This window comes from Mustela erminea, chromosome 4 (genome assembly GCF_009829155.1).
Source record: "Mustela erminea isolate mMusErm1 chromosome 4, mMusErm1.Pri, whole genome shotgun sequence".
In the NCBI taxonomy this organism is placed as follows: Eukaryota; Metazoa; Chordata; class Mammalia; order Carnivora; family Mustelidae; genus Mustela; species Mustela erminea.
Genome location: NC_045617.1, coordinates 85,340,970 through 85,356,910, shown reverse-complemented (window position 1 = coordinate 85,356,910; position 15,941 = coordinate 85,340,970). Strand labels below are relative to the sequence as shown.

At 39.2% G+C, this 15,941-nt stretch overlaps 1 protein-coding gene across 4 annotated transcripts in view; it reads left to right on the top strand.

The window, feature by feature from the left end:
* Positions 1-15,941, top strand: part of BTBD9 (BTB domain containing 9) — a 411,793-nt gene that overhangs the window by 153,959 nt on the left and 241,893 nt on the right. The window lies entirely within an intron of this gene.

The following is a 15,941-nucleotide window of genomic DNA, read 5'->3' as shown; positions in this document are numbered from 1 at the left end:
CTGATTTAAGTGGCCAATTAAACCACCAGCACTGCGCTTTTATCACATTTTAAAGGCACGTTGAGATTTGATAGGCAGGTTCTTAAATGGAAAATCTTAGAACTTATTTAAAATACATTTGCAGAAAATTAAGGCCATTGGTTCTGCCCTAAACAGTGATGCTGTGGTAAGAAGTTTATCATCCTGTGTTTACATGGTTCCCCAGAGCGCTAGAAGCCATCATCTGTGATGAAGATTTTTCACAAACAACTCCCAAAGAGTTTTCATGTAGCAAATGAATCTTGGAAAACTGCTGTCTTTTTATTTTACTACTTTATTGGATGAAGCGGTGAATCCCATAATTAAATGTGATTTTTTAAGGCCTTTGAGGTGGCACTTTCTGATTGATCCCCACTGGCGTTTTGCTTGGTTTATTGCCCTGAGGCAGGAGGTCTTCCAGAGCTGAGCTGATCTCGTCTGCAGGCAGAGCCTGAGTGAAGGGTGCTTTCTGGGCATTGCACTCATCGCCCAGGGTGCCTTCAGATGGCTTCTGCTTCCCTCACCTCATTCTGCCTCTGCCTGACTCAACCAGCTCTCCTCTCGTCCATTCTGTTTTACTGAGAAACTTCAGAAACATTCACAGTAAAATGATAAAGCATTCTCCAAAAGCTTGACCACCAGATTATTAAGAAAAAGTGGAATAGAATCTGAGTCATAAAGGTTTTCCAAAAAAGGCGTTTTTCCCTGAGTTTACAATAAAGTGAACGTTCCCCAACCAACATTTGTATCCACAGACAAGGCATTTCCAGCAAGTTCCGGAGCTGTCCTCCACCCTATCTTCGGCCTGTGCTTTCATTTTCGAGACCAAGACACACTGCAGCTACGTGGAGACTCTCTGGGCAGGACCATGGTCGCCCTCCCCTCTAAACTTGGCCTCCCCCACAAGCTTAGGCCAGTGCTGGGCAGGATGATAAATGTGAAAATTGGATGGCGTTTCGTGGCCAGGCTCTTCACTTTGTCATTTTCTCTCCTCCCCTGGTTATTTCTTCTGTTCTTATAAAAAAGGAAAACAAAGCCCATTTAACAACTGCAAAGCACACAGTCTTCAGAGGCCTTAAAGATTACTGGCAACAAAATATATTTATGTCTTTAATAAGTATTTGAAATTTACCACTCACTAGATAAATTTTCCCTCTCTGTTCTTTCTCTCTGGAAATCCTTGGTGTTGGGTGAAACAATTTGGTCTACAGGATATTACATTAATGTCTTTTGATTTCTGAGGAAATACTTTATAGTGTTTTCTGCCAATAATAAAATTTTTAGGTAATTCTATATTCTGGCATACATGGGCAGTTTTGAATTAAACATTAAATTACTCTCTACGACTTGCAAATGTCTGAAATCTGAGAGAGTACATCCCATGTAATGAATGTAGGTGGATGGGAGAGTTTATTGAAAGGCCAAAGATGTGGCTATGGAATACAGGTGATATATTTCAAGGTGAACATGGAGTGATCGTTTGTGGAATCCAAATTAAAATCACCCAGGTGAAATGATCACGTTGCCTGTGTAATGGTCTTTTATCAAAGCCTGACTTAAAAGATGAAGAGGTTACAGTGCCACCAACAAGGCAGGGTGCTTCAGAAGTGGGCCTTGCGATCACTCCGGATCCCCCTTTTCCATACTCTTCGGGAGAGGTGGCTGGGCAGGTGTCAGAGACTTTATTTGGGGATGAGGAACCTGGAAGTACCAGGGAATCCCCGTGGAATATGCTGAGCTGGGCCATCCGCTGCTTTTGCCTCATTCAGGATATTTACTTGTTGTCCACTCATCTAGCATTTCTGAATAGGCTTTTTTTTTTTTCCTTTTTAATACAACTTCAGATTTCTACAAACATACAAATGAGAATAACAGGCCTGAAAAATTGATATTTTATTTCCTTATTAAGTAATGGAATTACTTTTCCTTTATATTGTTATTCTTTTTGTTTTTATTATTTTTAGTGCTTTGATAATCTTCTGAGTCCCAAATCCATCCTTGGGATTTCCTACATAGTCGCACTCAGTTCAGTATTTTTAGATGATTATTAGGGAAAGAAGGCTAGAAGTTTTGCTCAGAAAGAAGAAGTAAGCCTTTGAGGCGGAATATAGAAACTGCATTTCTACCTTTAAATGTTCTTTTACTAAAGTTTTACATACTGAGACTGTGGTATTCATTCATTAGTCGTTCTGTTCATGTTCGAGGATCTTCTCTGGAACTCTAAGGTATACTGCTCATAGTAACATCATAGAAGTTTCAATCTGTTTTGATTCGAAATTTAAAATACTATTTTAGGGAACCTAGAGAGTTCTAGAGGAAAATAAAACATGATCCCTGCCTTTAAATGGCTTACAATTTGATAGTTGTATAAGAACTCTAATAAAAGTAGTATGTGTTAAGTGAGATAAAGAAGTACAAAATGCTCTAGGAGTCTAGTGGAAGGAAACCAGTATATGCAGAGATAATCAGGAGAAGCTTCCTAAAAATATTTATAGGAGGCCCTAATGTCTGAAAAACGTGGGCCATCTTTCAAGACCTAATATAAATATTTTTTACGAAGCCTTCCCTGATTATCCCTGCAATGTACTCGCCCTTTCCTAAATATGTTCTCACATCCCACCCTGCCCCCGTAACTCTTTAAATGCAAGAAGATAGGGAGTCAAGACATAGGAGTCAGAGAGGGTCAGACCATAAACTTGGGTAGTCTAGGAAGGTTGTGCAGCCAGAACGGAGAGGTGAAGAGGAGGGAGGAGATGAGTTTTTGATGAGCTGATGATTCTTCTGGACGTGGGGAAGCTGAAGTGCCACCAGGCTATGGAAGTGGCTTTGTCCAGCAGGCAGGTAGAAATGTGGAGTGAGTTTTCATGGAGGTAGGTCAGGTTTTCAGTTGACTCTGCATGAATTGAAGCTCTGGATGTAGATGGAAGAAATTGTCTATCACGTTCTTCTAAGCCTGATTTTCTGATACCTAAGTAAAGTTATTCCTAATACTCCTGATTAATATCTAAGTTGGCACTATGGTCTGCTATTCTGTTAGTAGCGGGGACATGATTTCTGTTCTGGATTTATAACTGAGGTGTTTGTCTGTACTGGTGCTAATTAGAGCTGCATAAGTTCAGAAACAGAAAAAGAGCTTTATGTTTGTTCTTGTGAAAACGACAGGCACCTCTTCCCTAGGTCTAGGGGGAGAAATGTTGAGGAAAATGAAGAGCCTGATAGGTTCTGGAAACCAAAGCTGAAAAGGACAAAGAAAGGATGAGATCCTTTTCCATAGATGCCTCTCTCTGTGGGTTTGGAAAACAGTCTTATTACCTTTTTCTAATTCTGTAGTCCTTTTTTTCCTTTCCTTAAATTCAAGATCACAAAGAGGAAAAGCTGTCATTTGCATTTTGGTTTAATCAGCTTTCTCATTAGCACATTCTAATATAAGTGTTCCCTGATTTATTGACTGAAGTTTACTTCAGGATGCTGTATGTGTGTAAGAGAAAACCTTTGTGACCTTGGCTTAAGCAAAGGTTTTTAAGATACAGCATCAAAAACATCATTAAAAAAAAATGAGATTGATGAATTAGACTATATCAAATGCAGAAGCTTTAGCTCCTCTAAAGATACTGTTAAAACAATGAAAAGATGAGCCACCAGTTAGGGGGAAATATTTGCAAATCATGTATCTGATAAAGAACTTGGATTCAGAATATATGAAATGTGCTTATAACTCAGTAATTAAAAAACCCTAAAAACCCAAGAATAAAAGGGCAAAGGGTTTCAACAGATAGTTCATCTGAGAGGATACATGAATGGGAAATAAGCACATGAAAAAATGCTCACTCTTCTTAGGCTAAAGGGAAATGCAAAACTAAATGAGATGCCCCTACCAGATTGGCTCAAATTAAAAAGACCAGCCATACCAAGTGTTGGTGAAGATATCAGGGAGCTGGGAACTTTCATCCTCTGCTCTCTGCTGGTGAAAATGTAAAACGGCATAGCCACCCTGGAAAATAGTTTGGCGGTGCTTACGTTGGCAAGTTCTTCAATGTTGAGAGTTTATCTTCCTTATGATTCAGCCATTCCACAACTGGATTTTTACCCAAGAAGAATGAAAGCATATAGCCACACAAAGACTTAGACACAGGAATGTTCACAGCAGCTTCATTTATAACATGAAGACTGGAGACAGCCAGAATGTCCCTTCGATAAGTGGAAAGAGAAATTGTGATGCGTCCCTACAAGGGAATACTCCTCAGCAATAAAAAAGGGTGAAGTATTAATCCATGCAACAACATGAGTGAACCTGAAAATAGTTACGTTGAGGATTGGAATTTTGTGGAGGAGAAGTAGAAGCAAAGCAAGGAAATTCTTTGATTGGCTATAGCTTAAGTGGTTGCCCTATTTGCAAAAGTCTTGTTGGCTATTTTTAATTGGTTGTTCTTTTTATCCTTGAGGCATTTATAGGAATTAATTGTGGCTTCGATTTCATTTTGCTTACATAGGCTACCAAGACTTTAGAGCCACCTCAGTCTAATGACTTCCTTGTTTGATTACTTAATCGAGAGAAATAAGCCAAACTAAAAAAGAGTAGATACTGTATGATCCCATTTATAGAAAATAATAGAAAATGCCATTATCTCTAGTACCAGAAAGCACTACAGACTGCGAACAGGGGTTGAGAGTGGGGAGAGAGAGAGGGACCCAAGGAAACTTTGGGGGTGATGTATATGTTCATTATCTTGATTATAGTGATGGTTTCACATGTCAAAAATGATCAACTTGTACACTTCAAATATATGCCATTTGTTTCATTCCATTAAATCTCAGTAAATCAGACAAGGCAGACGAAGCCACTTTCTTTTAAGAGCGGGATGGAATTATGAAGCTCAGAGTTTTTGCCAACCTGGAAGAGACTTTTTAGGACTTGAATGGGTCCAGCTTGCCCGAGGTATTCCTAATGGAAACGTGGAGGTATGTGGCTGTAAATTTACTGTGTCGTTCTCTTTACCCGGGAGGACAAACAGAGAATGAAAGTCCTAGTCAGGATTAGGGAGGTGATTTCCTAAAGCACAAAATTTAATTACTTCTATAGTTAGGTGACAAAAATTAAAGATTTCATCAATTATTAAGCTATCCAGCTTTAAAAAAAAAAAAAGAAAGCCCTGACTGTGAAATAATTAGTAACAAATTCCAAGGGTTGGCTGAGTGTCTGTGTGGTATATGAAGAAACATTTCCTTTTGTTTATTATAAATTCACCAGCTATTAGTTTAAAGTGTCCCATTGTTCTTATATTACACTAGTAAATTCTTTTTTTCTTCTCTCTTGGAAGGAGAAATAAATACACAACTGCAGTATGCATAATGATGTTCAGACTAATGTTGTTACCAACCAAAAAACAAATAGCAATGTGTTGTCAGCTTCCCGGGTAGAAATGACATAAGGGGCAGACTGGTTTTATCATTTCTCAGATCCAACTGTTTGATGATTGCTGTGATATTACTAAGTTGGAAAGGGAAAAAAAAAAAAAAAACCCACAAAACTTAAATACATAGAGAAACTCATGTGGAAATAAGATCATTTGCATATATATATTTTTTTACTGTATAAAATTTAGATTGCAGACCCTTGGAAGTTTAGTATTGTAAAAAGACGTCTGTTAACTTATGAGTTAATGTGTAAGCAGTGATTATCTCTGAAGTAATGATAGACCCCAACACTATTAAATAGGCTATTTGTGTGGGATTTTTAGTTGATACCTCTCTCATAAGATAGCTGGAGGTGATCCCCTATAGGTGATAAAACAAATGTGACAGCATAGACCTGATTTTGTCCATGGAATGTGGCAAACCATGATAGATCAATTCAGGAGGCAACAACAGGAAACAAAATCAAGGATAACATGCTGGCCTCCACTTTAAAAGAATTAGTCTCTGCAGGTAATTATACTTGCAAATAAAATATACATCCGTGCATTTGAGATGGGTTCTTTGACCATAGTTAGTCTCCGAACTAATCTCTCCTGGATTATCCATAGTTATAAATATGACTTTCAACTGGGAAGGTGTATTAATAAGGATAGACTAAGTGAATAGCAACAACAGCAGAATCAATCTCAGTAACGTAGCATAACAAAAGTCTGCTGCTTCTTGTTGACAGTACACATCCCCATTGGTTAGAGATTCCATTCCACAGAGTCTCTCAGGGACTGAGGCTGATGGAAGCTCTATGGTCTCATAGATGTACCTTATGGAACATGCGGCCTCCTTGGTCACTGCTGTAGGGGAAGAGTTGGAAGAGCTGGAGAGGCATTCAGCAGCCTTTTTCAGCATGAAAGTGACATGTTCTTTCACTCACAGTCCATTGGCCAAAACCAGTAATATGGCTCCACCTAAAGTAGCAGAGTTGTGGGGGAGCCTGTGCATGTTCAGTGATAAGTAAATGTCTCTGCCAAAGAAGGATGGGCAGATTATTACATAACATGAATTCTACTTTGCCTGGCGTCTTTAAAATAATATCTTTAATAGAAAGTTTAATGTTAAATAATTAAAGTGACCAACTGCTAAAGATGCTTATAAAATGGCCTTTTTATGTCATACTTAACTTTTTTTGTGTATTCTCATTTGATAATAAGGAGGGGAAGAGGAGAAGACAATATATTCATCAGTTTACTATTCATGTAAATAATATATTGCCAGTTTCTATCTTCCAAATAATCAAAACAACCTTCAACCACAAATTGAGGTTATGTGTGTGTGTAGAAATGTGGCTACATGGGTGCCTGGGTGGCTTGGATGGTTGAGCAGCCAACTCTGGATTTCAGCTCAGGGCATGATCTCAGGGTCCTGGGATCAACCTCTGAGTTGGGGTCCATCATCAGTGGGGAGTCTGAGGAGTCTTTCTCTCTCTCTTCCCCTCCACCCCCTCTCAAATAAGTCAATAAGTCTTAAAAAATATGTGGCTACAAAGAAAATTCAAAATAGAGTTTGAAAACAGCTCTAGTGGTTTTAAGCATGTTTACTTGGGAGTTTCCCCTACTAGGAATCTTTTAATCCCAGTTTTTACTGAGTTACTATGTTGCTTTTCCTTCCAATAAAGTCAGGCCATTGAGGAGAAGCATCTTCTATCATGAAAGCATTATCTTGAGGTTTTATTTAGGCTCTTTCCTAAGTCTTTATGGAGAAAAATGGCAGCGCAAGTAGAGTCCCTTTGCATTCTTAAGAGCACCAAGGAAATTACTTATATTCAGACCATCAAATCCACAGATACTCAGTCCCAATTTCACCCAGTCATTTGAGCTATTAACTTGTAAATGCTAATGAAGGGAAAGAATTTTTTGAAGGGACTGAGGCTGATGGAAGCTCTACTGTCTCATAGATGTGCCTTACGGAACATGCGGCCTCCTAGGTCACTGCGGTAGGGGAAGAGTTGGAAGAGTTGGAGAGGCATTCATCAGCCTTTTTCAGCATGAAAGTGACATGTTCTTTCACTCACAGTCCATTGGCCAAAACCAGTAATATGGCTCCACCTAAAGTAGCAGAGTTGTGGGGGAGCCTGTGTCCCTGCACAGGCTCTGCAATTTTGCAGGTTGGAAACCAAAAAGTAGGGGAAAAAGGATTCCTCACAAAAGTTCCAGTTGAAAACCAACTTCCTTTATTTGCAGACAGATACATTAACTGCTGTTTTGAAGAGCCCCCTTTTGCTTGAGACACTAATTGCCCATTATGGGCACTGCAAAATCTGGCACTTGAAGTTTCCATTCTGGGACTCCAGTCTCTCCTGGAGCTGTTCCTTTTTACCACTTCATTCCACTTTGGACATCCTGATGTTCTCATTCCTCATGTATTACGCTTGTGAGAGTTTCACAACTACTTGTAAGCACTTTTTGAGTATCAGGCACCAAGATTTGTTAAATGTATATGAAAAAGAGATGATCTGTGTACTTGAAGAACAAAAAAGCCAGTTAGGGGAGAGAGACATGTGAACATATTTTAGCCTAATGTTTAGTGCTGTGGGCTTTATCCTGAACTATTTTCTTTTCTCTAACTATATGCTCCTCTCTTACACATGTTTGTGCTTCTGGCTCTCAGATTTATCCCTCTGGTCCAAGCTTCTCTACTGTGTTCCAGCATTACTTGGGTGTCCCTTAGACATCTCGAACTTATCATATCCCAAACGGACCTTTGATTTTCACTCCTCAGGCAGTTCTCTATCCCAGTGAATGTCATTATTATCCACCCCATTTTCTTGGTCTGCAAACCTAGGAGCCACCCTCGAGTCCTCCATTTTTCTTATTCTTCACATTTTAACCCACTGGAGAGTCCTGTTGGTTTTAACTCTAAAATAAATCTCAGACCCATCCACTGCAGTCATTTTGCACTGCTCTCTCTCCATCTGATTCCAGCATCATTTCTTACCTGCACTACATGTAGTGGTCTCCTAACTGGTTTCCTTGCTTGCCCCTCCAATTAATTCTTTATGTAGCCGGACAAATCTTTGAAGTTAAGGAAGATTGTATGACTTTCTTTGCTTGAAACCCTTCAGCGGTTTCTCACCTTCAAACTCCGTGAAGGCCTCTAAGACTTTCCCTGCCTCTACTGCTTCTTCATCTCATGCCTCATTCTGCTTCCCTCGGGGAGCTCTGGCCATGATGACCTACTTATCTTCTTCGAACTTGCCAAACTCTTCCCACCAAAGCGTGTTAGCCTTGCTCTTCTCTCTGCCTTTATGTTCTTCTCTTTGGCGTGGATCTTGGCTCAAGTACGACCTTCTCAGAGAGTCTTTTCTAATAACCCTTCTTCATCGTATCATTTTATTTCAAAGTGATTATTATAATGCCATGCCAGATAATTCAGTGAAAGTCTGACAAACGGAGCCAGGGAATGATAAATAAAACAGATGATATTTGAGAAGATACGTTAAGAAGACTACGAGGGAGAGAAAGTATTTGCAATTTCACATATGGCACAGGACTTGTATCCAGAATACGTAAGGAACTCTCAAAATTCAACAGTAAGAAAACAGACAACATAATTTTTTTAAAAGACAAAAGATTGTAACAGGTACTTCATCAAAGAAGATATCTTGATGACAAATAAGCCCATGAAAAGATGCTCAATGCCATTAATCATTAATAAAATGCAAATTAAAACCACAGTGAGATAATAAAAACCACAATAAGAAACCACTATATGCCTCTTATGATTACTTTTTAAAAATAACCATCCCCCCCTAAAAAAAAAAAAAAAACAGTACCAAGTCCTGGCAAGGATGGAGAGCATCTGAAATTCTCACTTGTTACTGGTAGGAATGAAAAATGGTAGAGACATTCTGGAAAACAGTTCAACAATTCCTTGGAAAGTTAAACATACACCTACATCTCACCCATCCATTCTACACAAAAACTTGAATAAAAGTGTTTTATTACATTTTATTTATTATGTAATAATATAATAACATTGTTAATAATTTGTAAAAGCTGGATATAACACAAATACCTCTTCAGTTGGTGAATGAGTAGGCAATTTGTGGCATATCTGTATTATGGACTACTACTCATCAGTGAAAAGGGAGCAGGTTACTCAGAGACACAGGAGCATGGGTGAATCTCATATGTATTCTGCTAAGTGAAAGAAGCAAGATACTACATCCATCATATGTCATTCTTTAAAAAGCAAGACTATGGTAAGGGGTTGCTATGGGTAGGGGCCAGGGGAGGTTTCCCTGCAGAGAATACAGGGGCGTATTTTGGGTTGATAAAATTGTTCTCTCATGATAGCCATGGTGGTTTTTAAAATACAGAGAATAGTACACCAAAGAGAATAATTTTAACTGTTAGTTTCATTTAAACTTGAAATTAAAACAAAATGATCATGGGTATTGTTCTGTAAACCTTGACTTTGTTTCTTTGTTTTATTATGCTATGCTGGTTGTTGCACCGCCAGGCTAGCAAAATTCAGTTTTTATCTTCTTTCGTGAAAAGAAGTATCTAGTTGCAGGAAGTACTGGTTTCTCTCAGCAGCCCACACGACAGTGACATTCTTTAAGCTGATAATACTGTATTGATTCTTCCCCCATTTTTTATTAGCTTTTGTTAAATGAATGAGGTTTGTATTTCTTATCATGAACTTGCATTATTATTTCCAGTATTTAATTTTATAGTAATGTTGCTTTTTAAAACGACTTGTGGAAAGATATTTTTTAAACTTGCATTTTCCTAAGAATGGGATGATTTGCAGTGCTTTATGACCCAACGTTCCATATGAGAACTTCAACCTCAAAAATAATTAAACTTAGAAGGTGCATAATACAGTGTTTCCCCCAATTTTTAATACTTTGTGCTCATCTCCAGTAAAGCAGCTGTGTCTACCTATGAGGATATGAACATTGAGTTAACACTTATCAGACAGTGTTTTGTACGCTAACTTCATTATATTTTGTCGCAATCCATTGTGTAAATGTTAGGTTAATTACTTGAAACCCAGACCTACTTGCCTGAAGAATTTCCATTTTGAAGTATATCAGAGTCATTATTCATTGCACCTTTTGATCTCCTTTGAAAGATTTCCCAGCATTTATTTTTCTATTCTCTCCCTCAATAAAAGAAAACCACTTTTTGAGCTGCTGATGCATGACCTGGTGTGTATAGCTCTGTTTCATGAGTCTGTCGAACACAGGGTTGGGTTTGGAATGCGCCCTCAACATTCCTGCACCATGAGAAAGTTATCCCACGTTCTGATGTCTCCTCTTTGCAAAAAGCAGCTTGATTTGTTTATGCAACAGTTACTGCTGTTTTAGCATTTCAGTTGCCTCTATCATCTTATCTCTCCATTTGGGTTGATGTGCAATGTAGGGGGACATTTGCTGTTCCAGTGGCTAGCCTTAGAGAATGCTGAACAGCTAAGGAGGGAGCATTCTTCATACAGAACCTACCCTGTTACCAGGCTGTCCTCAATCACAGGGTGGTACCAGAGCTGCATTCCCAGCTTACATCATAGCATTTCTTTTAAAACTTGTCATTTCAAAACTATAAAACCAAATATTTAAAAGTACTCGGGATGTTTACTTTGCTGAGCCTTACTGTCGGTTTTGTTGTTTTATGGAATGCTACGGAGGAGTCCATTGTTAATCACGTCCTAACCCTATAAAATATGTAACAAGCTGCTGAACAGAATGATGACAGCAGACAGAGAACAGAGTTTCATTTGAATGCATGCAAATGTAGAGGTTTCCCAGAAAGCCATTTTTAAAGTATGAGCCCCATTTTGAAAATAAAACAAAGAATAACGCCTTGGAGTAGAAATCTGTAATGAAACCCATAATAGCTGAAAGAGTACAATAAATTCTGCGGGGAGAGCATTCCATTTTCTGTTCCTTTTCAAATTCTAATACTAAACTCTATTAGTAGTCAGTATAAAATAATGAGACATGAAGCCCTGCTGGTGTAAAACTATTACTAATCTGTTACTTTGCATAAATTTTCACTCAAACGATTGTCTGTGGTCTTCTTATGAAGGACCTGTTATATGCTTTCCAGCTAAACAGATGAGACCTATTAACCATCTCCTTTGAATGAATGGTGTTGGAATTTGCAGGCATGGCACTTTTTACAAGCTTGGAAAAGAAAGATTGCATGCAAGGGACACAAAGGTATTTAGTCCAGTCAGAGGTCAGGGTTCTTCTGTGAATATGTGACTTGAAGTCCTTTTCATTACTTTTGGGGTCACACTAAGGAAAAGCAGAAAGGCATATTTGCTCTAAACATAGGTGTATCTTCCTATATCTTGATCACATCACTATTTTACTTTTCATAATTAAAGCAAGGAATTTATCGTTTCCTCTCCCACAAAGCCTGATCTTATCCTTGCCTTTCCTGCTTCAGTCACGTCTCGTGGTCGCACAGACTTGTAAGTTAAGTCAGTTTTGATTCTTTTTCTCTCACTTCGTATGTTTCAGCAGCCGCCAAGTTCTTTTGATTCATCTTTCATAATTTCTCTCATATCCGTCTCTTTTTTCCATTCGCATTGCCAGCATCTTAGTGCAGGCCATTATGGACTCATGCCTAAATTATTACATCTTTAATTGGTTTCCCAACCTCAAGTTAATTCCCTTCCGATCCATCCTGCATATTACCACTAGATTTATCTCACTAAAACATGGCTTTTCTTACCCTCACCAATTTGAAAGTTTGGAAGTGATTGCAAAAGCAATGGAAGCTATTAGTGTATGAAGGGACTGACTGGTATATGGTATATTGGCTTTGGAGCCAAATAGACATGGGTTGGAATCTCAGATTAATCCCTTAGTAATGGCATGACCTTAGGCACTGAGTTACATGACCCTTTGGGGCCTCAAGATCTTCAGCTGAAAATAGAATAATATCATAGCTGTTAGAGGGAGTAATAACAGTATGTCAAGTACCTCACTTAGCGGGCTCAATTGGTATTAGTTCTTGTCAGTAGAATATTGTTGCTATTACATTATCTTTAGGACAAAATGGAGGAAGGAAACTGAGATTAGGAAGCATAGGGAAAAGAGCTCTTCTATATAGGCAGTTGCTTCTGAAAGAATGAAGACAGTAAAACATTTGTTCCTCTTTCAGTGTTTGCATTTTTTGTATATCTAGGTTTCCTCTCCTTAAATAGACTACGGGGATGTGATTTTTCAGAAACATCAAGACTTCTTTGCAAACCCATGGATCAGAGGCCCCTGGTTTCAATTAGGAAATTAATGCCGATATTCTGCATTATAGCTTCCTATAGGACAATAGGTGCCCGACGAGAATGAGAGAGAGGGACAGACCTAAGAGAAATTCTCCAAGTTGAATCAAGAGGACTTCACAAAACATCCCAGGAGTAAATTGTGGTAGAAAAGCAGAGACAGAGAGTGGTAAACCTTTTATCCAGTAAGTTCAGGGAGAAAAGAAGGAACAAAGTAGGGCTTAGCTGTGGTGCTAAGGCAGCAGGGGTAGGGGGAGGCTTATGACATAGGTGACGTAAAACATTTAGAAGACAGAAAGGAACCAGGGTCGAGCCTAAGTGTGGAAGCAAGGGCTCGCCATCCTTGTACCACCGAAGGAATGGAGACTGCTTCTCCTTTGCCTCTCTTCTGCAACTCTTGATCATTTGTAGACATGTTTGAAGTATGTATTTAAGGCCAGGGGCAGACACTAGATGAGACAATTGTGTTTTGTAAAAATGTCTTCTGACCTAAAACCCAGGGGGCAAAAAGGCTGTTACTCATCAGTTAGTTTGATTCAAGGTTAGGATACTTTCTGGTCTACTTCAGCACTGTGCTAGGACCCCAGGGACTAAGGATGAGCACACACACACACACACACACACACACACACACACCCCGAGTGTAAGCACTCAGAGCTTACACTGAAGGAAGCACAAAATACCCAGGAAGCTATCCCTTCAGCACAGACATGTTAAATTTATGTTTGTAACACAGTGTGTCCCAAACTCTGTGCAACTAATGAGGATGGAATGGGTATGAGACCCAGACCTTTTCCTCAGAGTGTGTGCTGTTGACACCACTGCGTAGTGACGGGTTCCGTTGGTGCAGCACAAAAGAGTGCTGTGGTTTGGTGTAATCAGGGGTCACATGTGGTTAGAAAATCAGTAAAGAAATCATTCATCATTTGTCCACGCTGGATACTGAAGGGGTGGGTAGGCTTTCAATAAAGAGAAGGAGTTAATGAAACTTGAGTAAGGATGTTTCCTGACAGAGGTCACAACAAAAATAAATGATCAGAGCAGGGAAACTATGTAGACAGCCCGGGTGACAGTAGAAGATAAGTGATAGAGAATGCTTCAGAGGTCACCTAGCCTGGTTCTCATTCTTGAGCTTACGTAAGAATCACCTCGAGGGCTTGTGAAAATGCACAGTCCCAGGCACTCCCCTGTTCTGAATCATGACACCTAGAGAGAGGTCCAGGAGCTTGCATTATTTTCCGAATTCCTATTATTTTCTGTTCAATAAGCACATTGGTGGTTCCAATTCAGTTTGCCCTTGTTTTACACCTACAGAAATGCTGGCGTGGTCCCAAACTTTCAACCAGTGCTTAACCCCCTTTCTAAGCCTCTGAGTGGTTGTCTACCCTTTGCATGAACTGGGGCCCTGTCTTCTGAGGCAGCCTATTCTGTCTTTGAATGGTCCTGCTAAGAAAGTTTTTCCTTTTATTGAGCTGAAATTTCTCTATGTGCTCTATGCGTTGATTTTCACTCTCCCACCTTGAGGCCACAGAAAACAATAATAGGCCTTTTCCCATGCGAGAGCCCTTCAAGTATTAGAAGGCCTCTCTTTTGTAGGCTGAACACATCCATGCGCTCACTGGTTTGGTTTTGAGTCCTTTCCCTGTCCTGGATGCTTGCCTCTGAATGTGTTCCAGTTTTTCTGTGACCTTTGTAAAGGGTAGCACCCAGAACCAAACATTATTACTGCGTGATCTCTGAGTTGTGAGTGAATGGTACCCAGATGGGCCATGTGGTTTTATCAATTATTTCCTCATATGGTCCTCATAAATATTGTAATGGAAACATGGGGACAAAGGGTTGATTGGAATAACCTTTATTAAGAGATTTTATGCCACTGAGAAAAAGAAAGAGACTCGAACCGGCTTGTGTGCTTGGTCGTTGTCAGCTACTAGATTTTGGAATGTAATAGAATGAGAAAGAACACTATTCTTGCCTCCTTTTTCCCTGTGGTTAATTTTACTCTAAGTGTGACTTACAAAAATATACATCTCTTACTCCCTTCCACTGTAACTCTTTCGTTCTTAATTTTTTTAATTAAAAATTTTTTAAATTTTGATTACCATACAGTTAACATATCATGTTATATTAGTTTCAGGTGTATGATATAGTGACTTTACCAGTTCTATACATGATTCAGTGCTCCTCAAGATCAGTGAGGATCAGCTCCTCAAGATCCTCTTAATCCCCTTCCCCTGTTTCTCCCATCCCCCCTCCCTTCTGGTTACCACCAGTTTGTTCTCTATAGTTACAAGTCTGTTCTGGGGTTTCTCTCTTTTTCTTTGCTCATTTGTTTTGTTTCTTAAATTCCACCCATGGGTGAAATCATGTGGTATTCTTAACACCTTGTTCTCTCCCCTTCCCTGCCTTTTTCTCCTTTCCTTATGTGTTAAGAATTTTGCATGTGTCAGGTTAGAGAGATCATCTGAACTTTCATCTCATTGGAGGTAGGTACCTTCAAGTAGGGCAAATGGAGAATTTGGGTGGCATAAGAGGGCTTTCAGATACATGTCCAGCCCCTTCTTCCTCCTGGGTGGCACTTCACATACCCTGATGGCTATAGGAAGATCTTAGGCTAGGGCTCAGGGTTAAGCTAGCCAGAGCTGCAGCTAAACAAGCTGAATCCAAAGCATAAATTGCCTTTTGGAGGGCAAAGTAAATTTTGGAGGGTTACGTAAATGTACGCTTCTAGATCTGTTTTACAGCTTTTGAACCAAGACCAAAGAATGTTTGTGTATCTTCCTATAGACTTCATTCTCCTATGGGTGCAGTTTTAACTCCTGTTTTTGCATCACTGCAATGTCTTTGACTTTTCCCTCAAAAAAGCTTAAATATCAGTTGTTTCAAGATGGCGTGTTTTTCCAATATGGTAAACTATTTCATACAGCCTTCTAATAAGGATGCTGATTGGGGAGGGAAAAAGTGGGGGGAGAGATACAGTGTTTTTTCCTTTTCTTGAGGAAGCCCTATAATAATTTGTCCTGTTTTGTAATCTTAATTATTAAGAAAAGATGTCTATTAATTAGCTCTTCTGCGTTAGTTCAGTATGACTGGACAAAGTCTGTACTCTAGCATCCTTGAATTTTTCCACTTTCTTGCCCTTCAGCAACATACTAAATTGGTTGATGACTGTTGGAGCTTTTATTTCTTCTCCTGCTGATATTTTTATTCTCGAATAA